This window comes from Hemicordylus capensis, chromosome 3, assembly GCF_027244095.1.
Source record: "Hemicordylus capensis ecotype Gifberg chromosome 3, rHemCap1.1.pri, whole genome shotgun sequence".
NCBI classification, from domain to species: Eukaryota; Metazoa; Chordata; class Lepidosauria; order Squamata; family Cordylidae; genus Hemicordylus; species Hemicordylus capensis.
In genome coordinates this window covers 141,409,204-141,431,209 of record NC_069659.1, presented here as the reverse complement: position 1 = coordinate 141,431,209, position 22,006 = coordinate 141,409,204, and the positions used below count along the sequence as shown (strand labels likewise).

The following is a 22,006-nucleotide window of genomic DNA, read 5'->3' as shown; positions in this document are numbered from 1 at the left end:
CCTGCTCATGGGTGTGAACGTCAGTGATCAACAGAATTCCATATAAATTTGACCTTCATTGTTAGGAACAGCTGTGTGCATTAATCTCACTCAACCTGTAGAGCTGGTGCCAATACTAAGCCAGTGAGGAAACTTGCTTGCCCAGGACTTCTGTGTGAAAACAAGGAGGATACACGGACCAAGAAACAAAACATATACTAAAAAGTATATATACCGTGTAGAGAGTCTATTCCCACACACACAAAGAATGAATAAACATATGTTATAAAGCACACAATTACAAAGAAATGGCCTATATTCTAGGTCCCATAAAGTGTGGCTGAAGGTCAAATTGTGTCCATAGTCCTTATGCATGTGGATATATAGTTCTTCCAGATCTTTGCTTTTCTTAGGTTGGTTCTTGTTCCGGATGTAACTCCACAAGTTACTCAAAAATCTTCCAGAACTGTTGCTCCTTCTGATGGATGCCTTGTCCAAGTAATACCCAACATAGACCTGATTGGACGCATAGTCCTTCCGGTCTCTTTCCCATTTGCGTTCTTTGAACTCATTCAATTTATCCTGATATCTATGTAAGGATCGTTCTATATCCTGTAGTTTGAAATCAAAATCCCCATTTGAAACAGTATCCTGTAATTTTTTCTCCAACTCAGCAATTGTATTCTGTGTTTCTTCATGCTCCTGAAAGGATTTTTAATTATAAGGAGCATGAGATCCTTTGGGACCACGGCATACACATCACATAGCTCTGTGCATAATGAATGGAACCAATTGAGCAACCTTAAACGTAAGCAAGTAAAGTTGCAGCATCATGCTATGACATTAAAGGAGTATTGTGAAGCTCTTAGAATCCCAAGAGGTTTAAGAATGAATAAGGCTCCTGCTATGTTTTCCTCTGATGAAAGTTTTTTGAACACTTGGTCCTCCATATTAAATAAATGCTCTTTTGATCTCATGCTCCTTATAAGTTGGAGAAAAAATTACAGGATACTGTTTCAAATGGGGATTTTGATTTAAAAATACAGGATATAGAACGATCCTTACATAGATATCAGGATAAATTGAATGAGTTCAAAGAACGCAAATGGGAAAGAGACCGGAAGGACTATGCATCCAATCAGGTCTATGTTGGGTATTACTTGGACAAGGCATCCATCAGAAGGAGCAACAGTTCTGGAAGATTTTTGAGTAACTTGTGGAGTTACATCTGGAACAAGAACCAACCTAAGAAAAGCAAAGATCTGGAAGAACTATATATCCACATGCATAAGGACTATGGACACAATTTGACCTTCAGCCACACTTTATGGGATCTAGAATATAGGCCATTTCTTTGTAATTGTGTGCTTTATAACATATGTTTATTCATCCTTTGTGTGTGTGGGAATAGACTCTCTACACAGGACTTCTGTGTGTGCATCAAAGTGTACTACCAAGCTATATATTAGAGCGAGTGTTGGCCTAATTTAGACATAATAAGCTTTTAAATAAGCAGGCACAAACTTCAGGACTGCACACTCTTGCATAAGGGAAGGATATAAGAAACTTCCAGTCCCTCTCTTTTTTTAAAAGAAGCTGCAGTTTCCCAGAGCTCAAAACAGCTCATTCTTATGATGGCAAACCATGACTGTTGCATCTGAATTGGGCTATTCTGATTTATGTTAAAGGTGTTTTATGTTTGAACAGCCCTCTACTTGTGCCAGAGCCAGAAGGGAAGAGAAGAGGTTCTGCTGGGTGGGGCCCTGAATGTTTGTCTCTGCTCCTCCCTGCTCCAGGTGATTACTAGGAAAGAGCTGCTTGTGCCAATGGTGTGAGCCTTTTGGCAAGAATACAAGGGCTCTCGCTCTTGTGGCTCTCTGGAGGTGAGCAGACTGAGGCCCGACCAGCAGGAAGATTAATTCAACATTGCAACATGTTTGATTCAACAGTGCAAAATGCGGCAGCTATGATTTTATCCTGAACTGCCTGTTGGGATCATATTACACCCATTTGGAAAGTACTGCACTGGCTACCAATTTGTTTCCAGGTCCAAATCAAGGTGCTGGTTTTGACCTTTAAAGCCCTTAACGGTTTGGGCCCTGGATATCTGAAGCACCGCCTGCTCCCAAGGGTTTCTGCCACTTCACACGAACATCGGAGGGGGCTCTGCTCTATGTGCCGATGGTGACAGAGGCTCAGTAGTCAAGCATGCGAGGCAGGGGCTTCTCAGACATTGCCCCCAGGCTTTGGAATGCCCTCCCAGCCACTGCTTTGTGTTTTACAGTTTTATATAGGTTTTTAAACTTTTAAATAGAGATATATTATTTTTATATTTAATGTTTGTATTTTTAATTTGTATTTTAATTGTGCATTGTTGGGGTTATTTTAATGAAAAGTGGAATAGAAATGGAACAATCAATCAATCAAATATGAAAAAGTGAAAAAATCTTCCTAGTCTAATGCAAGAAGTGACATCTGTTAATTATATTAGCAGATACAAGTAACCCCTTTGCACTTCAGCTCCAGTTCCCATCCTACTATTAAGGAATTTTCCTCACAGTTTCCAGACATGTAGTTTCACAGTGATAATGAGCCTTGGCTACACAAGTAATTTAGGTGACTAAATTAGTACTGCATCTCAAGAATGGAGTCCTGGGCTAACACATCAAGAGTGGAAAGTGGAATTTTTTCAGCAGGAAGGCACAGTAACTTGGATTAAAGGTCAAATTTGACAGGCCTATGGGTCCTCCTGCAAATAAGGCACTCTATAATTTGCATTATATTGTCCAATCAGAAAGAAATATGACACATTTAGCTGAGAAGTCAGTTTAATGGTGATAAAATTGACACATAAAGAACTACAGCATGGAACTACAGTCAATAGATTTGAAACTTTCAAATACCGATAGTTACATTCTGTTAAAGAAACACAAAACTACCAGTTTTAACATGTTAGTGCCCACAGTGTGGAAATTGCAGAGTTAAACTGAACTTTGCTAAAACTCCACTATTTAAGTAGGAATATGGGATGGGCAGAGATAGCTGGGCATAGCAGAAGGACATTTTTAAAAACAACAACCACGAAAGAACAGATTTACAAGTGGCATTTGGTGCAACTCTGAAGTCCATATCTCATGTTACGATTTCTCTACACTCTAAGGTTTGCAGAGCACACCCCACTCGCCAAGCCAGGGTTTCTCAATATTGGGTCCCCAGATGTTGTTGAATGACAACAAAGGCCATTGTGGCCGGGGATGGTGGGAGATGTGATCCAACGACATCTGGGGGTCAGAGTTTGAGAAGCCCTGCCCTAAACTAATGGGCAAAAATCAAGAAGCGGATTGCTTTCACAAATCCTACAGAAAAAGAGGTAGAAATGGTTGCCCAGTTGTGATGTAGCTCTTTGAAAGTGGTGGGGTTAGCTGGATCTTGCAAAACCAGAATGGTTGCCAAACCAAAGGCCTATTTACATCTTGGCCAAAGTATGTACACTATGTGCATGATGGGACAATGGGATGGCTGCCTCCCATGCTCCTTCACCTTGCACATAGAGCAGGCCTTTGTTTTCTGCAGGTTCTTCCATAGCAATTTTTCGTGGTTGGGCTAAATAGACCCAACTTCCATTATCATGGGGTGGTTTTAAGTGGTTTTCAGTTCCTGCATGTCACACTTCTGGTGGTTTTCCGGCTTGGAGAGCATGCTGGAGGCAATGTGGAACCATGTTGGGGGCGGTGGGGGGTGTGTGGCCATTCGCAGTTCCTGCAACATGCATTTCACACTTTCACTGGTATTTTGGGCTTGAAGGCAGCATGGGATTTTCATGCTTGAAGGCATGTTGGGATTTTCTCCCACTAGAATTTGGAGGATTTTTCAGCAGTTTTGGGGGCAGATTTCAGAGGATTTGGAGTGAGCGAGGAGGGGCGAGTGAGTGAACAAGTGGCAGGGAGGGAGCGAGCAGCGGGGAGGAGGCGAGCAGGTGAGCAAGTGGCGGGGAGGGGGCGCGTGAATGGGTGAGCAGGAAGTGAGCAATTGAACAGACATCGGGGAGGGGCAAGTGGGCGCGTGGTGGGGAGTGGGTGAGTGAGCAGGCAGGGTGTGAGTGAGTGAGCAAGCAGTGGGGAGGGGGCTGCTGAGAGTAAGTGGCTGATACTGAGCAATAAAGCAGGGGCTGTGGCAGGGGGCATACAGATGCTCTGTGCAGGTTCAACTAGTTCTTCTGAAAACTTCATTGGCTCTGTGATAGTAAGGTTGGAATAAATAGTCATAACTGTAGGATATTTTATGTGTTATAGATGTGCTTGCTCCTTTTGCTTCTCAGTTGCAGCGATTAAATAAACTTGTAAAGTCACTGAAGATTAAATATGACTTTTTGTAGGATAATTTTAAATTTGTTGTATAGTTTTTTTGTTATTAAATTTGGTCATTTCTGTTACTTACAACAACAGGTAAACACAAAGGCAGTTCAGAAAGCATAATGAGACTACCACCAAAATCTTCTATAAGAGCATTAGACAAAATACTAAACTATCAAAAGAAAGAGAATGGTATGTATGTTTTGACCTGCTTTATTGAATTGAATGTTTTTAATAAAAAGAAAGATGAGCAGAAACTTTTACTTTCATGTAAATCATAGAGAATGCCCCAAATGAAAGTATCAGAATTTCATTAATACATACTCTGGATTCTCTTCCAATTTCCATTTTAACAGGTACTTTAAGTAAAAACTTTGAAAACCACTTGATCAAGCATGTTTTTGAAACTGGTTTTTCTTCAAACCTATCATGACAGAACCTCTGATAGCAATGGCAACAAGTATCTTTCAGAGTGGAAAGTAAACTCAGTTTAAAATGGTTCCTTATTAAAGGAAAACTGATGTGAGTGTAACCAATGATTTGCTCTCTCACAGAATTTTCCAGTGTGGCAATGATAATTAATGCAATCTTTTATTTATTTATTTTTAAAAATAGAGAAACAGAAACCTTTGCCTTCTATTGAGAATATGGAGTCTTCAGTAGTGGAAAATATTCTTAAGGAATTAAAAGAACGTAAGGGCCAAGGTAAATCTTCCTCTATACCTGAGTTTTACAGACAAGCATGCATATTTTAGCAGCTTTTGTTTATTAGAAACATGTATGTAACATATTGAAGCTATTCCCACAATTAGTAGAATGCGGGCTAAGGGAGCCTAGCCCACTTTCTACTGATCATGGGAACCACTGGGCTCGCGGGCGGGCCCGGTGGTTCCAAGGCAGCTAGCCCTCCTAATTCCCCCAACCCTTAAATGAGGTTAATGGAGCGAGCGCTCCGTTAACCTCATTTTTTTTGCCTGTGTGCCTCCGCGGTGCATGGCAACACACAAGTTGACCCCTGCCTGGGTGGCTGCAGCCAGCCTCCCAGCCTCAGGGTTCTCTCCAGAATGCCCCGTGCATTCGGGCAGGGCATCCTGGAACTTCTGGGGGCCACGCGGCCCCCGATCCCCGCAGCCCCCCACCAGCTCCATGACGGAGCTGGTAGTCATGTGGGCGGCCAATCTGGCTGCCCAGGGCTGCAGGCATGATCATCTGCAGGGAGAGTAGACTAAGCCTGCTCTCCCCGCAACGCCCAGTAAGGTGCTTCACACAAATTGTGTGACGTGCCTGAGAGCCTCTCAGACCATACTTCATCGTTTTCACTCAATGAGAAAGCAATGTATATTTCAGAGTCCTTTTTTTTTTTTTTTTTTTTTGGCTTTACTGTGGCCTTCTCTGTGTTATGGAAAGCAGCAGGAAAAAGCATGGTGGCAGAATGGAGCTTCCAAATATCTTCCATTGTGTGGGAGATATGTTAAATCCGGACTATTTGGCCCAGTTGAGACCAAACAGTCAACTCCACAGTTTGGGGCCTTTCACAGTTATTAAGATTAAATCATAGTGAAGAGTAGATAAAAATTAAAAGTAGAATTAAAACTGACAGTTTGTCATAAACTATAACACTGCAAACTACTGAATAAACGAATGAGATATAAAACTTAAAATGTTAATTTGGATATAATATAACCATCAGGTATATGAAGTGTCTTCCACCTCAGCTGGGGATAGAGATAGAGAAGAAGAATAAATGGTAAAGGTGGGATCAGAGGGTTGTGGGATGGAAGAGGTAGAGTTGGTGCCCATGACTATGTAAAGTTAAAATAGAAGATATACGTACAGTGGTGATTCAGGACAGCAGCAATAGTAGCTAAATCAGTCTTCTTGACTAAGCTGCTTGAGCTAGGAAAAATGATTCCTTATTAGAGCCTAAATGGGTGGAGTCAGACCTGGGAACAATGGCTGACACGATGAGGGAAATTACTCAAAGTAGTCCCGTTGAAATTAAAAGGACTTTAATGTCACTGGGACTGCTCTGAGTACATTTAATTTTAATTGGACTATTCTGAGCAATTTCTTCATGGCAGCTGATGAGACCAAATAACTATGGAATACAAGAAGTTACTTAACCTTTGTAGTGAGACACATGTTTTTGTTCAAGCCCAAATGAACAGAATCAAATTCCTTGATAAATTCTAGTTTGGTTGGAGGAAGGGCAGATGAATGAGTCCTTGACTTAGCTCCTCTTATTTGGTCCTGAGATAGCATTGTGGATACAGCATTGGGTTTGCACCTGAATTTATTGCAGGGTCTGGTCCCTGTGTTTGTGTCTGTTTTGTTGGTTAATATCTGTTTCAGGGCAGGGGACTGTCTGAAAGCAAGACCTTTAAGAGAAAGATGTCATTGCCCAGGATGGGCTGTAGGTTATTGATGATACCTTGGAGTAATTTTAACTGGGAGCTGTTAGTGGCAACCAGTGGTGCTTTGTCACTTCCTTTTCTGTCCTCTATTTTTTTTTTAATTTAACATATTTTAATACCTCTAGTAGGTGGTTATTCTTGGGTACTAGACTGACTTTGCCTTTTCACTTCATTGGATATATTTTGTATTGGCAAAACCTGGCAAAACCTTTTTAGGTGTAAGCCTCTGTCTGATGAGCTGCAACAAATGTGGTTGTGTTGTAGGGCATGGTTATAGATGGATCATGTGGTGTGCTGTGGGTGGAAGATGGAAGCATGTAGACTATGTGTAGTGGTCAGTGGGTTTCCAATATAGGGTGGTACTTGCATGTCCATCAGGTCCAGAAAGTGAACTTCTCACATTGCCTAGTCTAATCTCAATTAATGATGGGGTGGAAATTGTTGAAGTCATGGTGGAATTTCTCAAGGGCCTTCTCTCCATGGATCCAGGTGATGAAAATGTATGTGTAGAGAGTCCTTTGGGGAGCTGAGGAAGGACAGGAGGTGAGGAAACATGATTCTAAGTCAGCAGAGGCATTCTTACCCCCAGACCTTGGGGCCCCAGTCCATGACCTCCAAGATCAGGGGGGCTCCAAAGACCGGGTGGCCTCCTGCTGCCACTCCACACCCACTCCATCGCTGCCGTGCTGCTGCACCAAACCACGGCTTTTCTGTAATTTTAGCCACCATGTGCGGGAGTGGGGGTGAGCTGAGCAGGCCTCCCTCACCTTGGCGGCAGCAGGCAGAGCGGCCCCTGGGCCTGTCCGTCCAGCCCAGCGGCCCTCAAAAACTGCAAGGTCACCTACACAGTTCAAATAGATAGTCTCAAGCCCAAATAGATTGTAGCAAATCCCATTGGCGCGACCACAGAGTGGGGGGCGATGGCTCACCCCACCCCACCCCCTCTGCCCCCTACATGGCCTCCACCTCCGCCAATAGGACTTGTAAATAGTAACTGACTCCGCTCCCACCTGCTCTGCCCTCGCCCCTTTATTGATAAAGAGGAATCCTCCCTGGATTCCCCTTTACCAGTAGAGCTCTGAACTGGCTCGAACCAGTTTTGTGCTCAAACCGAACTGGGTGTGGTTTAACTGTACCCAAACTGGGACAGTTCGATTCAGGTTTGGATTCGTACCGAACTGGCAAAATCAGTTTCATGCACATCCCTGATTAGAACCAGATGCAGTATTTCAAATGAGGTCTCACTAGTGTGGAATAAAGTGAAACTAATACATTTCATGGTTTAGAAACTATAGTTCTGTTAATATAGCTTAAGATTTCATTCGCTTGGGGGGGGCAGCTGCCTCACATTGCTGCCTAACATTGTGCCATTTGCAGATTTGCTGAGGATTTCCTCCACCCCTTCATCTAAATCTATGAATTAAAATGCTGAAGAGCCTTGTGGCACCTGTTTTGACACCACCCTGTTTGATGAGGCACCATTAATGAGCACACTCAAAGTTCCAAACAGTTGTGAACTCAGCTGATGGTATTATGATTTAGTCTGCATTTGACCAGTTAGATAACCAAAATATAATGGGAAACTTTGTCAAATGCTTTGATGAAATAAAGATAAATTACGTCCACAGCATTCCCAAAATCCATTAAACTTATTAGCTTAATCCCCCAACCATGAAAAGAAATAAGATTAGTCTTGCAGGGTGTATTCTTGACAGATCCATGCTGGCTTCTACTAATTATTGTTAGCAGGATGTGTACAGATTGATTGCCGTATCTTCCCTGGCAGTGAAGTCAGACCGAACCAATTTGGAGTTTCCAAGATTCTCCTCCCCCCCACTTTTGAAGATTGGGGCACCTTACTCCAGTGTTCTTCATTGTAAGCCCCGGGGGGTCAATGGCAGCCCCCATCAACTGTAAGTGTAGCTCCCTAATGGTTTCCAGTGTGAAGCTTTGACCAAAACTGAATTCTCTGCACAGTCTCCTGGGCACCATGCGGAGACGACCATTCTCATCATGCAGTGCTGTACTTTGCCCAGCTCCAGGGAGACGTCCATTATGGGAAATGGAGACCTGGAGTGCTGGGAAGTACAGCCCTCCCCAACACTTTCCCCATAGAGTCCTTAACAGAGGATTCTGTCACTCTTAAAGAACCCTCCCAGCACTGAGAAAGGCCTGCATGGAGGTCAGCACGGTGGTAAATGTCTCTCACATTGAAGGGTCTGTCTGTCTGTTTGTGTTTTGCCAAAGTGGTCCCCAGTTGGAAAATAGTGAAGATCACTGCCTTACTTGTTCGTGCTCAAAGATAGTAGGCAGAGGTCCTGAGAGTACATCAGCAAGTTATGTTAGTACCCTAGGATTCCATTTACCTGATTCTGAAGATTTGAAGTCACTTAAGGTAGATACAGTAGCTGTTTCTTCACAAACTCCTCATCAGTCTTAAGCATTCATGCTGCTTTTGTCAGGTTGTTGCACACAGTTCCCCCTTTGGAAGAAGACAGAGGCATAATAGTAGTTCCACTTTCTTCTTGCCACTTGTTAACATTTCAGCAGCTGAACAGAGCAGCAAGCCTTCCTCTTCCTTTGAACACTCCTGGATAAGCACTTTTTGTCACTTTTAGCATCCTTGCCAGCCTTGGCTTTTTCTGAGCTTTAGCTTTCCTGCTCTGTTCCTCCAATTCTGGGCTACTCGTCCTTGGTTACCTTTCCTTTCTTATGCGTGCACGTGTGTGTGTGTGTGTGTGTGTGAGTGTGTGATTTTTCTTCTTGCAGTTTTTTCTTCTTCTTGCACTAATCGTTTTGTGCAGCCACACTGGCCATTTTCTCTTTCTTTCGCATTAGAGTTGTTTATGATTGCGCCTTTAGGAACTACCTCAGGAACTCCCACTCATCCTTGGCTCCTTTCCCCTGTGTTTATCTAGCCACAGAATCCTACCTAGCACTTCTCTGAGCTTACTCAAAACAGGTTTCATGAAATCCAAGTACATGTTTGACTATACTCACCTTTTGCTTTCAATAAGATCAAAAATTCTAGCATTACATGGTCTCTTTCCCCCCAATGATGCCTCTGCTTCAGCCTCACTAACAAACATTTCTCTGTTGGTTAGAATCAAGGCAAGGATAGCTCATCCTTTTGTTCCTTCCCCCACCTTCTGAATGAGGAATTTGCCATGCATGTTCGGAACTTGTTAGAGATTCAGTACTTAGTGGAGTTTTATTTCCTCACAGAGTAGTTGAAGTCCCCCATTAGTACTAATTATTGCAACCTAGAAATACCTGTAAATTGTTTCAGGAAAGCATCATCCACATCCTGCCCTTGGTATAGCAGTCTATAGTAGATTCCAATGACAATGTTTTTTTTATTTCTTTCTATTTCTTTTCTGCTCAACTGCTCTCCACTGGGGTACCATGTTCACTCTTTAGGATTTTTCTGCAGGTGGACCTTATGGACCCAAAATAGGCACCCACTCCTGGCATACGCAGAACACAAAGGGTTATGTTCTGCATATCCACAGTGTCGGGATGGCCAGAAATGACCTCCGAGGTTGTTTACAGCTGCCTTTTTGAGTGCAAGAGCCATTTTAAGGCTCTTTAAAAAAAACCAAAAAACACCACCACCATTTCCTCCCATGATTTTTCGTGGACGAATGACCAATCCTGGGAGGCTGGAAACCCACAGAGCACAATAGGGCAGAGTAGGGCACTTGCAATCCCGCCCCCCTTGCCCCCGCCCCCCGCAGCCCCCAGTTAGGGAAGTGCACAAACCAGCTCAGCAGCCATGGGCAGGGTGGGGATCGGTTCCTTTTAAAGGAGGAACACAGGTCCTTACCTGCTCCTCCACTGCCCCACCACTCCCCCCGGACCAGCGCTGGTGTGCAAAAGGCCGTGCATGGCGGCTTCCAGGCTCAGCTTGCGTGTGGTCTCAGCACAGGACAGGAGATGCAGATCTGAGAGTCCAGGCATGTTCATATGGGCTTAAGACCAGACTACGCTAAGGACCACCTACATGAGCCTACCTTGCCTTTTTGAAAGCCCTCCTTTGGGTCCTCGTGCCTGCAGAGGCTAGGTAGGTGGAGACTTGGGAAAGGGCCTTTTCAGATGTGGCACACCAGCTTTCAAATTCTCTCCCCAAGGCGGCATGCCTTTCTAGTGCCAGGCTAATTCCTGTGTTTCTAGATGTCTTTCTAGTGCCTGGCAAATTCCTTTTTATTTTCCCAGGCAGTTTACATGCTGTGTTTTTAATGGTTTTGTTTCTAATCTGGCTTTTCATTTTACCAATGTTCTGTTTTTTATTCTGTATTTCTTATATAATATGGTGTTTCAAGTTATGTGGTTAGCTGCTCTGAGAGGTTTTTCCCCTGATAAAGGATAGAATTATTTGAAATAAGTAATTAAATATCCCACTGTGTCACTTTTGTATGACAAGGGCACTGCTGTTTCAGAAGGAGGGGAACAAAAGACTGCCAGGTCCTTGCCAGGGCACTTTCCAGATTAGACCCTGCAACGGGGTCACGTTGCATCTTGGAAATGTGCTTCCACATTTCCTGCGTTGTGACACCACAGTTCCTATGCAGGCAGCAGGGTGCCATTCTCATTTCCAATGCCTTGTTTCGGATTTAACTGCGGCAATATAGGGACATAGGAAACTGCCATATGCTGAGTTAGACCATTGGTTTATCTAGCCCAGTATTGTCTTCACAGACTAGCAGAGGCTTCTCTAAGGTTGCAGGCAGGAATCTCTCTCAGCCCTATCTTGGAGATGCTGCCAGGGAGGGAGTTTGAAACCTTCTGCTCTTCCCAGAGCAGCTCCATCCCCTGAAGGGAATATCTTACAGTGCTCACACTTCTAGTCTCCCATTCATATGCAACCAGGGCAGACCCTGCTTAGCTAAAGGGACAAGTCATGCTTGCTACCACAAGACCAACTCTCCTCTCCTATAGAGCTAGCACGTTGTATATCTGGTGAAACAAAGTTGCTGTTTTTTCAGGTTGTTCGTTTCTGTGAGACTGCTCCCCCTGCTGTTTATGTTTTGAATGTGAACGGAGTCATGTTGCTGCTGTTGAGCAGCTAGACTGGAAAGTGCCCAGGAGGCTATTGAGAGCCAAGTCATTGTTTCAGTGGTTTTTGATGTCTCTGCTAGAGCACTGCAAGCTATCGTGGGCTTGAGGATATCTCACAGCTCTTGAGAAATCTTGAGCCATTTGAAATGGGCTCGTATGTGCATACGTGTCTGAACTTGAGTATGTTTTCAAACCTACCAGTTATGAACTTCACCCCATTGTAGGGTGTTTTTTAAAAAAAAACATTTTATATCCCGCTCTTCCTCCAAGGAGCCCAGAGTGGTGTACTATATACTTAGGTTTCTCCTACAACAACCCTGTGAAGTAGGTTAGGCTGAGAGAGAAGTGATTGGCCCAGAGTCACCCAGCTAGTTTCATGGCTGAATGTGGATTTGAACCCGGGTCTCCCTGGTCCTAGTCTAGCACTCTAGCCACTACACCACACTGGCTCTCAGTAAGTATGTCGCTGGATACATACTTACGAATTTGTGCACATGGTGTCCCATCCAACTGGAGAAATGTGATGTTACCCAAGCAAAAGTGATCCCATGAAGAAAGGTATCTGGATCATGTACAATAAATGAACAACAACTATACATTGCTCATCTGGAAAAGCCCTCTGCCATGCAGGCTACACAGATGTGACAGCTCTCTCCTTTCTTCACCATATCTGATGAAAAACCATCTTAAAAGGTGGTTTTTCCTTACAGAATGTATCCAAAGATAGCAGAAAGTTGGCATTTCAGGCTTAGTGATATGTAATTGTCTGTGATATGTGTATTGCTACATTCCATATGGCTAGCATATTTGCACTGAATGTGTTGAGGAAAATGATGCTTTCCCCCCAGTACAGTATGTTGAACTCTGCTTGGCATACATGCAGGGGCAGACTTTATGGGCAAAGTGGGCGGTGCTCACCTTAAATTTATCAGTCAGCCAGGCTGTCTCTAGGGATGTTCACGGAGCTGGTCTGGTGCTCCTTTTCTGGAGCACCGAACTGGTTCCATGAACCGGTGTCAAGCCAGTTTGAATGTGTGTGTGTGTGGGGGGGGTTCCCTTAAGAGGCAGGGAAGGTGCTGCCTACCTGCCAGCCTCTGCTGCTCTTCCCCCACCAGCGCTCTCTCCAAAAGCGGGGGCGTAGGACAGCAGCGTCCCTCTCTGTGCCCCGTCCTGCATTGCTATGAAAATGGCCAACACTCATATGCCTGCCTGCCATGCGCATGCATGTCAGCCATTTGCATAGCAACACAGAATGGGGTGCAGAGAGGGATGCTGCTGCCCTGCGTGCCTGCTTTGGGAGAGAGTGCTGGCGGGAGAAGGGAGGCAGAGCGGGGGCTGGCAGGGAGGCAGCACCTTCCAAGCCTCTTTGAGAACCCCACCCACCCCTCCCGAGAGTGCAGGGAACCGGCTCCGTGCACATCCCTAGTAGTCTCTGCCTCCATTTTGTATGCCTACTGCCTCCCTCTGTTGTTCCCTCCTGCTCTTGCCTGCAGCTGCTTTAAGAGTTGTGAGGTGGACGACAGTAGCGCCGGCTTCAAAGAACAAATGAAAAGCCCCAGATCTTTTAAAATATTAATAAGGTAGTAGCCAGTAAGCATGCTCATTTTTTTGTTTTTGCAAGGTGGGCAGTCCTAGGACCGCCCTAGAAACCAGTCAGACTGGGGCTAGGCTGATCGACTCCTCAGGCAGTCCATCAGAGTGCCAGAGGTGGGGAAGTCTTTTTCTTTTAGCTACTCAGAAGAATCCAATCACCATTTTGGTTAGAGAGCAGTAGGCAGGCTAGCTGGCTGGCTGTTGGTAAGTCTGATCTTTTGCTGGCTTCTTTTGTTGTATTTGTTTGGAGGGAATGAATGCAACCTCTGCTTTCTCCCCCTTGCTCTCTGATCTCATTTGTATGCAAAGCATTATGACCCATTCCGAAAATGACATGCCATAACACATTGGAACAAACAGCAAACTGTAATACTGGACTAATTAGATTAGAAACTGCCATAAGAAGCCAGAAAGTTCTTTTAGAGCAAATGCATGGATTTCTGAGTTCAAACTGTTTTTTAAATAATTGCAGAAGTGGCTTTCCATGTGGGTGTGGTGTATTATTATTATTATTATTTTCACATGTATATCCCTCTCTTTCTCCAAGGAGCCCAGAGCGCTGTACTACATACTTGAGTTTCTCTTTCACAACAACCCTGTGAAGTAGGTTAGGCTGAGAGAGAAGTGACTGGCCCAGAGTCACCCAGCTGGTTTCATGGCTGAATGGTGATTTGAACCTGGGTCTCCCCGGTCCTAGTCCAGCACTCTAACCACTACACCACGCTGGCTCTCAATTGCAGAGAAGGAATGGGTTCTGTTGACAGGAAAAGAATTGTTAAAATCCATTTGCTATGCAGAGAGCTAACCAGGTTTTTCTCTGGGTTTTGGCCAGTATCTGTAACATTAATATGTCCACTGAGGGTTATGGTTCATTGGGCAACTATTAAGCAAGCAGGCAGAGCTGCCCTTTTAACTTCAGAATGCATTTGTTCTCCTCTTTTGTAGTTGGTCTCTGCTTTACCGGTGGCTTGTATAGATTTATTAACTTTTACATGTATAGCCTGTGCTTCCTCCAAGAAGCCCAGAGTGGTGCACATGGTTACATTTATCCTCCCAACAGCCCTATGAGGATAGTTATACCAAGAGAGAAGTGACTGTCCCAGAGTCACCCAGTGCGTTTCATGGCTGAATGGGGATTTCAACTTGGATTTCCCCAAACTAGTTCAGCACACTAATCACTGTACCACTCTGGCTCAGGGTTCTTTCTTGTTGTTTATTATTCGTAGGATTCATTTTTGAAATAACCAGGCAGACAGAGCTGCCCTGGCAACTTCACAATGCATTTACTTTCCACAGAAGCAGACTTGTAGCTGGACTGTGCTTTACTTGTGGCTTGTAGAGTTGTTGTGTTTGAGTGTGTGTGTGTGTGTGTGTGTGTGTGTGTGTGTGTGTGCGCACTTGTGTTTTGATCCTGCCATGTTAGATAAAAATCTACACACTACTATAGTCCTAAAGCAATTGATGTTTTCCATATTTCTCTGTATCTCTGCTGATGAGCAATTGAGATTTCTGTGCTTGTGTGTGTTTGTATTTTGATCCCATTCATTAGCTACAAATCTGCATCTGCCAGTTATTGCTAAGGCGCCTGCCTAGGCTTCAGTCCACTTCTGCAGCTGCCCACAGTTTGCTCCACCTCTGACTTCTGTGGCTGGCTCCACCCTTCACCTGCACAACCTAGTGCCCCCTCCCCCATTCCATTAACCACCAGCTGCCACAGCAGACATGTTACTTTTTCTGAGGAACAACATGTAGACTGAGTACAAAAAAGAGCAAAGATCTTTGTTTTACAAAGAACCAATTATGTACTAAGCCCCTAATATTACATGCTTTTTTACACCTCTGTTGTTATAATGTGATCTATTGCTGTTTTGTGGGTGCTTTTTTGAATCTTTAATACATTTTCAACACAAATGAACAGATCCAGGAGAGGAAAATGTCAATGAATATGGAGACGAGACACCAACGGCCTCTTTCCCGGAAGAAAACCATCTTAGGCAACCAATTGAAGCAACTTCTTCTGTTCCAGGTGAATTAATAAAATGGCTCTCTAGGGCATTTTGTACATTGTCCATGGTGTTAGTGAGCAGCTCAATGGCTCTTCTGCTGTTAAGCACTCTAGAATCAACCTAGTCCTTAAGAAGGATTTCCGAAACATTGGCCCTCATACTGCGCAGCAAGCCGCCAATCCAAGCAAGAGGTGCTTTTGCTGCTTGTGAGGCATTGTAAAGCATGCCCACCCTGCTTCCAGTGGCGGAGCTGTGCATGCCTACTAAGCAGTTGCAAATACAATTGTAATGGTACTTCCATTACAATTCATTCCAATGGAAGTGCCATTGCAACTGCATTTACACACTCCCTAGTAGGCACACAGAAGCCCCATGGAAGCAGCGTGGCCGAGCTGTACCGTGCCTCGCAAGCAGCGATCACACCTCTCACTTTCATTCAGGGGCGTAACAAGGCTGGAGTGGGCCCAGAGACAAAATTTTAAAATGGGCCCCTCGCTGACACACACACACACACTTCACATGTGACTTGCCTCTGGGGGGGCCCTCGAGGCATGGGGAGCCCCAGGCAGCCGCCTCCCCTTGCCTAATAGTAGTTACATCCAGTTACATCCAGCAGGGTCTGCCCTGGTTGCATTTGAATGGGAGACTAGATGTATGAGCCCTGTAAGATATTCCGCTAAGGGGATGGAGCCGCTCTTGGAAGAGCAGAAGGTTTCAAGTTCCCTCCCTGGTTTATCCAAGATAGGGCTGAGAGAGATTCCTGCCTGCAACCTTGGAGAAGCCGCTGCCAGTCTGTGAAGACAATACTGAGCTAGATAGACCAATGGTCTGACTCAGTATATGGCAGTTTCCTATGTTCCTATGAAAGTGGAAAGCAGTATAACAATCGACTACCAAACCATGCTTTTCTCTCCTCCCCTCCAAAAAACAACAACACACACACCATACCCTAGCACAGTCATGGGTTTTCCCCTGCACATTGACTGCCTCAGGCATGCCAGATGGTCCCTAACTCAGCCCACTTCCACTGATGATACTCTCCTACCCACCCTCTGCAATTTTCTGTTTCCATTTGGACCTGCTTGCTGTCTGCCCTGATCATTTAAAACACCTTGAACCTTCCAAATGATACCTTAACGCACCATACCATTCCAGAATCTTAATCTTCCCTTCTTCTTACTGCATTTTGTTCTACATAAACCCATACATGGTTGGGTAGATGATAAAACACTGCCAATGTGAGTGGCCTCAGTGGAGAAGGCTGTATGGTTTGAGGCAGTTACATGTACAGTATACAGGAGTTTGTCCTAACATTTGTGTGTGTGTGTGTGTGTGTGTGTGTGTGCGTGCGTGTGTGCACACCAGAGGCGTAACTAGGGAAAACGGCGCCCGGGGCAAGCACTGAAATGTCACCCCCCCACCGTGCCCCCCGCCCCCCCCAACATACTACATTATACTTAGGTTTTTCCTCACAAGCGCCCGCCGCCGCTGCCAAGCCAGGCCACTGACTGGCCGCCAGGTGCCAGCAAAGCAATGCGGGGGGGGGGTGCAGGTGGCGCTGAAGGGACCGCTTGTGGGGAAGGGGGCACCAACGCGCTCCCTTGACTGCTGCAGCACTGCTGCACTGAGCAGGAAACATTTGTATTAACAAAAAATTTTAAAAAATTAAAAAAAAATTGGTCATGACGGCGCCCCCCATGTGACCAGAAAAGATGGCGCCCGGGGCACATGCCCCCCCTGCCCCCCTATAGTTACGCCTCTGGCGCACACACGTGTGTGTGTGTTTAATTACTTAGCCGTGAATGGGGCTATATACAATGTATTGTGGACCTACAGATTATTACAGAGATTAACATTTTAAAACTGAGACTATGGAACATTTTTAAAATACTCAAATTATGTTTTAAACACTTAGCTTTGTGTACTTTGGGTACCACAGAGATAGTATCAGGCATTCATTCATTCATCATACTTGTATGCCGCCCAAAAAGCAAGTCCCTGGGCAGATTACAACAATACAATAAAAACAACAAATAAAACATTACAACAATTTAAAATTTAAAACAACGTTAAAACTATTAAAAACCATCAAACTATTAAAACAGTATCGAATTAAAAGCCTGGGTGGAAAATGTGTCTTGACTGCCTTTCTAATAGTTGTATGAGATGGGAAGGCTCTTATTGCAGCAGGGAGCGTGTTCCAAAGCCTCGGGGCAGCAATGGAGAAGGCCTGTCCCCGAGTAGCCACCCAAAGACCCGGTGGCAACTACAGACAAACCTCTCCTGATGATCTCAATGGGCAGTGTGGTTCATAGAGAAGGAGACGTTCTTTTAAATACGCCGGGCCCAAGCTGTTTAAGGCTTCAGGTTATAACAAAGACCTTGTATTTTGCCCAGAAACATATTGGCAGCCAGTGTAGTTCTTTCAACACAGGAATAATATGGTCTCTCCGAGATGACCGAGACCAACCTGGCTGCCACATTCTGCACCAACTGCAGTTTCTGGACTATGTACAATGGCAGGCCCACATAAAGTGCATTGCAGTAGTCAAGTCTGGAGGTGACCAACAGATGAACTACTGAAGCTGATAATTGGCACCACTGGCCACTGCCTCAACCCGGAACACTAGGGAGAGGTTTGTGTCCAGAAGCACTCCCATTTAAAATCTCTTTAAGCCAGGATTTCTTAACCTTGAGCCCCAGATGTTGTTGGACTACAACTCCCATCATCCTCAGCCACAAAGGCCATGTCTGAGGATGATGGGAGTTGTAGTCTAACAACATCTGGGGCCCAAGGTTAAAAAACCCTGTTTTAAGCTATTTAAAATCTCTTTAAAAATAAGTTAAAATCAAATTTAAAAATCAAAATTTAAATGTTTCTTCCTAGTAGGGGTGTGCCCGAATTGATTTTTCTGTTTCAATTTGTACCCAAATAAAAACACGACCGATTTGTTTTTGGTCCAAATTTGACCTCCCCCCGAATCACCTCTGATTCTATTTGTACCCGAATGTTTCCGAATCTGAATTGATTCGGATAAAAAAGGGGTACTAGGGCAAAAAGGGGGGGTAGTGCCCAATGGGTGGAAGCTACCACCCAAATTTCAAAGGAATTGGGCAAAGGGCTGGAGTTTTTTTGGTGAATTGTTTAAGTTTACACATCTAAGATTTTTCCCATAGAGAATAATGGGGATTTCAGCAAACATATAGCTTCACATTGGGGGGGGAAGGGGTGGCCCAGAGTGCAGTGTAGTGGGTGATACTGCCCAATGGGGGCAAGAAAGCTTCTACAAACATTTCAAAGGAATTGGGCATAGGGCTGATTTTTGGTGCATTTTTGAATTTTACGCATATTTAAGATTTTCCCCTTAGGGAATAATGGGGATTCCAGCAAACATATAGCTTCATGTTGGGGAGAAAGGGGTGGCCCAGAGCAGAGTGTGGTGGGTGATAGTGCTCAATGAGGGCAAGGAAGCTACCACAAATATTTCAAAGGAATTGGGCAAAGAGCTGATTTTTTGTGAATTTTTGATGTTTATACATCTTTAAGATTTTTTTACCATAGGGAATAATGGGGGTTTCAGCAACCCCATATCTCCACTTGGGTGGCACCAGGGTGGCCCAGTGCGAGTGTTGGTGTAGTGCACATAGGGTGCCAACCAACCCCATGGTTTGCTAACCCATGGGTTACAGGGTTTTGTTGTTTCTGAGGTATTCTGAGTATAGATTCTCTGGTAGCAGATGAGAGTGATTCATGATTTGTCATTGAAAATCTCATATGCTACCAGAGAATCTACGTACACTTCAAGAATTCCTTTAAAAACCAGCCCTTTGCCCAATTCCTTTGAAATTTGGGTGGTGGCATGCACTCATTGGGGCACTGCCACCTGTCCCACTCTTCTGCCCCCCAAGCCCCCTTTCTGCCCCGGATCTGTCCCAAAGACACGTAAACTCCTCTAATTCCTAAAATATCAGCCCTTTGCCCAATTCCTTTGCAATCTGGGTGGTGGCCTGCACCCACTGGGGCACTACCACCCGGCCCACTCTTCTGCCCCCAAAGCCCCCTTTCTGCCCCAAAGAACATTTAACAGCACACATCAACAACAGCAGAGCTTTGTAAAGAACCAGGTTTCCAAAGCAAGCATGATACCACAGATGCAGCAGACTAGGGCCAACAACAGCATCAAATGTGCCCTGCCCTCCCTCCTCCAAGCATTTTTCATCCACATGCAACAGAGACACAGCAACATCTGTGGCACTCGGCCATAAAAGCAGGTTAAGTAAGGATGCAAAACAACATTCTGCCAGTGGAACAGCGAAGCTTGGCCCCCCTCCCGCCTACACAAGTAGAAGAGTGATGATGACAACAACGGCACACAATTTTTTGACGCATTTTCTTTAACATTTCTGCAATGGATCGGAGCCTGTGGCATGAGCACAACCTATTGTAGATGCAAGCAATCTTTGAATAAAAATGATGATGATGCGACAACTCACAATATGACTCAATCTTCATTGCAAACAAGTCCACACAGAGAGAGAACCTGTCCTTTGCTCACCCATGAGGTCCCGCAAAACATAGGAACAACAACAAACCAAGGCATTTGAATTCTAAGGAGAGTCATTAAAGCAGCCCGTTTGTCTTTGTTAGTGGGAGCTTGAGACTTGAGATTAGACTTGATGCTAGACTTGAGATTATGTTGAGGCTGGAGCAAAAACAATAGTATACCTGTGCGTGTGTGCTCTGCAAAAGGGTTCGTGGGTTTAGGGCCTCAGAATGCTATGTGCTTTCTAAGTCTGCATGAGACAGACATTTGTGAGGGCACCAGCAGCAAGATCATCCTTGGCTCCGGCTGTTGGGGGGGTGGGGCTAGGGCTAGGTGGGTGCATGTGTGTTTGCTGCTGCTGCTTCAGTCACAGTCCTTCCATGGGTGGGAAAAAGCAAAGCAAAGTCTCAGACAACAAATATTAAAGAGGCAAGTCAAACAAATATTAAAGAGGCAAGTGGAATCAAGCCACACTACAAAACAGAAATGCATGAACGGCAGCTACTCATCATCATCACAGCATCAGCATCATATATACATCATCACATCAACATTCATCATTTTCATTTGGGCATCCATTCAAAATAGTCAATGAAAGCATTCCTTTCATATTAGCATGCATCTCCCCAAACCCTCCCTCCTGCCTCCCCCGCATCAACCACAGCATCTGTGGAAGGGTGGTGTTGCTGCTGCTGGGCAATAGTGGTGCCAGGCCAGGATGCGCCACCCCCCACCACTGTCATGGGCCTCGTCATGCATGGTTGAAACAAATCAAACAAGCACTGTTCAACACTGAAGGGAAACAAAGCAAGCAAAGCAAACTCTCTGTGACAGTGTGCTCCCCTCATATATGTGTGTGTGTGCAATTCAAGGTAAGCATGTGTGAGACATAGCATCCCAGAAATGTTCCTGTGCCTGCACACGCAGCAGCCTGCCTCTGTGATGGATGGTGTGCTGCTTCTGCCCTCCAGACCTCAGGACCGGGCAAGCAGGTGCTCCTGCAAAAGGGAGGGATCCGCCACAGATGTATGCTGCTGAGACAGTGACTACAACTCCCATTGTCCCTAGTGTCGATGGTGGTCAGCCATTGCAACAGTGGGAAATCGGAGTTGTAGTCTCTCTCAGCAACATCTGGGAGAACCCCTCCCTGATGCAGGGAGCACTCACTTGCCCTAGCCCTGAGTGCCAGCACAGCAGCAGTCCACCATCTCACCATTCTCGGACTGGCAGTGCAGCGGTGCCTGTGTGCGCGTCGCTCTGGATGTGTCAGCAGAAGTACAGGGCAGAGACTGTGACACATCTTGGCCAGGAAGGGATGAGCTGCCATGGCATGGGGGGCACTGCATGGGGTGTGTGTGATGTGAGTCACTTGCCCTCCATAGCCAGCTCGGGGGTAGCCCAACAGGGGGAAGTTGTCCTTCAAGAAGAGCAGCTGCTCAACCAACTCAGCATCCAGACGTGAGTGTAGAAGGGTTACCACGTCCCAGCCATGGAGAACAACCTCTCACTCAAGACACTGGTTGGTGGGCATGAGAGGAACTGTGCAGCAACGGTTGCCAAGTCCGGCCAGACTTGGCGACGTGTTGCCCAAAAGTGGAATGCCTCCATCTCCTGGACCTCCCGCCAACTCCTGAAGGTAGAGCAGAACAGTCTGCTCATCACGGCTGCTGCGAGTGGCAGGCTCCTCACATCTCCCTCGCAAGACACCAAAAAAGCTCTCCATGAACCATGGGGTGGCAGAACACAGAGGTGGCACATGCCTCACATGTTCGACCGGGAGGCCCCTCCACTTCGGCAGCTCGCCAGGAGGCACAGTGCTGCCCTTCATCCTTGGGTCACAGATGCATGCCAGGTCATGCCATGCAGATGCACCCAAGGGTCTCTTGAGCCACTTCACTACCCCAGTCCTCAACCAACCTGTCAGGGCAATTGCATCCCTAGTGGTCAGAGTGGTCTGGAGATTACCCATGGCCTTCTTGAGGAGAAGAGCAATGGGCAAAGCCTAGCTCAGCATGGCTGCCTCAGTACACAAGCTGTTCATCACAGAATAGAAGGGCTCG

The 22,006-nt window shown here is 45.4% G+C and overlaps 1 protein-coding gene across 2 annotated transcripts in view; it reads left to right on the top strand.

The window, feature by feature from the left end:
* The window catches only part of LOC128351246 (uncharacterized), a 43,313-nt gene that overhangs the window by 12,758 nt on the left and 8,549 nt on the right, over nucleotides 1-22,006 (top strand). The window contains exons 5-7 of one of the 2 annotated variants that reach the window (XM_053310629.1): nucleotides 4,425-4,523; nucleotides 4,947-5,036; nucleotides 15,315-15,422. The gene's annotated coding sequence lies outside the window, so the exon portion shown is untranslated. Of the gene's footprint in view, nucleotides 1-4,424; nucleotides 4,524-4,946; nucleotides 5,037-15,314; nucleotides 15,450-22,006 lie in introns of those variants that run through there. The other variant, XM_053310628.1, reaches the window with a different exon arrangement.